This window comes from Limulus polyphemus, unplaced genomic scaffold (genome assembly GCF_000517525.1).
Source record: "Limulus polyphemus unplaced genomic scaffold, Limulus_polyphemus-2.1.2 Scaffold745, whole genome shotgun sequence".
Lineage (NCBI taxonomy): Eukaryota > Metazoa > Arthropoda > Merostomata > Xiphosura > Limulidae > Limulus > Limulus polyphemus.
In genome coordinates, this window is record NW_013666355.1 from 167,911 (window position 1) to 170,617 (window position 2,707).

The following is a 2,707-nucleotide window of genomic DNA, read 5'->3' on the forward strand; positions in this document are numbered from 1 at the left end:
AAATTCATAAGATCGATTTTTTAAGAAGATATTAATATATATATGTAATGACAAGCACCAGTTTTACAATTGCCTTAGTAATATCTCTTTCAAATGTAGTAATGAATTGTTACTGCTAATGGGTTTTAAAATATGCTTTACAATTTTTATAAAATATTTTAATACTGATATGGTGCTCTTAAATATTTATAATTATGTGTTTGTTTGTTGTTGTTTTTACTTTAATTAACAATTTTATACAAGTAACTACGATAGATGATTTCAGTAAACTGGGATTTGTTTTTACATCCTCGAAAACATAGTTTTTTTTTTCTTTTCTGAACTTATGCTGAATGTAAAAATAAAATTATGGAAAATTGTAACATCTGTTAGTTTTAAATTATATGTATTGAATTTTCTATGTTATCAATGTATCCACAAAATAGAAAAAATGTAGCATTTAGGGAATTTATTATTATCAATGATCATTTTATAGAGTTGATATGGAATAGAATATGTGTAAATTAATTATTATTGTAGAATAGTTGCAATAGTTTGTGGAAAGTTTTATTTATCTATTTATTTAGTAAATAACTATGTATGTGTGTGTACGGGTAGTATGGTAGTATTATTTTTTTCTGTGCATACTTAGGCTCAGCTGTCCCCCCACCACCAGCAGTGGCACAGCGGTATGTCTGCGGACTTGCAACACTAGAAATCGGAATTCAGATTTATAAAAAATATATTCTATATTCTTGTTTTTTTTACGACCAATTACAGTAATAGAATATATATTTTGTTTAAAACTATTTTCAACATCATAAGCTATGAAATAACTTACGGTGGCTTGGCTCTTCATGTTACATCTAAAGTTTTTAGTTTATAGTATAAAGTCGACTGGCCTGATAGTTAGTGTGTATGGCTGCGGATCGAAAGGTCAGGGGTTTGAAACATGGCATCACACTTTCACGTAGGAGCGTTATGAATTGACAGGCAATCCCGCTATCCGGTTCATACAGTTGAACATATACTTTGTGACAGCGTTATTGCTGGCTAGCTGACTTCCCTACAACTGGAAGTTCCAAATTACTTAAGTTCAAAGTGTCTCCGACTTAACCTCTTAGCCCACGTACGTAGAAAGTGACCTTCAATTTTAAAACTCCAATTATCCTTCTCTGTATATTGTAAAATAAATTTCTTAGTGTATCTAACTTATTAATAATTTTTCTAGCATATAAAATGTTTTGAATAGAATAAGTGAACAACTGCCCCTTTTAATATTGGCCAATGAAAAATAAAATTATCGTGTAATCGTGAGGTTGTGTCGTCGACAACTGTCAGGCAACCAGTCTGATAGGTTTTGTACAATCAAAAGTAATACATACAAAATCCAACTTTATGAAGTCTAATATTGCGTATTTAAATGTATTTATATTTAGTCCCCTCCCCCCATTTTCGTCCCAAATTCCGCCCATAATTCACTTACATCTTTATCACTTCCTATGATCTTAATTTCTACATTTCATTCTTCTGTCTCATCGAACGTTTCTGGTTATATGGTATCTGTTTATCCAATGTTCATAGCAGAACCTTTATATCAAACGAAAAACTTTTGTTGAATTTTAGATTTGCCCAACTAATGAGCATTGCAGGATGGTAGTGTAGCACACAGTATTATATAGTTTATAGCATATAGTATGTGTAGTTTTAGTACGAAATACCTTATTTAAGTTTTGTTTGGAATTTTAATATTTACTGGGGAATTTTAAGCGTTCGTATGGAAAATTAAGGTACTTACATTTTATCTAATATTTTAATTGTTTATTGTTGTTAAGTGCAAAGCTACACAATGGACAATCTGTGCTGTGCCCACCACGAAGATCGCTGATTTACCGCTGAGCCACTTTATTAACAACACCTTTTGTATTTTTATCTGAGTATATTTCCATTTCTGCAATTAAACAACCGCAAAGAATTATCAACTTCTCTCGAAAGTCTACATAAATGTTACAAATATTTACAGTTAATAAAAATATTTTTTATCATGATTGCTAAACCTATTAACCAGGAGATCACAGTAACATGCAAGTTCTGTGCATTAAATTATGTAACAAGTTATATTTATTTTACATAATCGAAGTCTGCTCAATTATTTAATACGTGGCATCATTTTATTTGAGCATACTATTAGCGGTAATATTTCAAATAGTAAGGATTTGTTTTCTAAATTTTTGTTATTCTTAGGTGTCAGTTTAAAAGTAACTTTAGTATAATGTATTTTAATATAAATTACATACTGTTTATTTTCAATAAAGGCTCAAGAACCATTTGGAAATGTATATTATTCCAGTAGAAATATACTAAACAACTGGTATAGATCTTATCGTGGTTAACGATACTTTTGTGAATCGTTAAGGAATGTTTAACTATAAAATATATAATGCCTTTCAAATTAAACGTCAGAACGTAATGAATTCAGACTGAAGGTATGTTCATAGTACATAAATTAATTCATCTTAATTGTGCAATATTAAAGATAGTCTTTATATGCGGAAACATCTGTTAGTTGAGTTCTTGCACAGATCTTAAAATATAACGTTGATAAACGGAAACATCGGCTCATGTTGATACTTAGATCTTGAAAGTCGAGTTGTTCAAAACTTGAAAATAGCGTTGATAACTGGACCAATTGTTGGTTGAGATGTTGCAAAAGAAATATCTGCTGAAG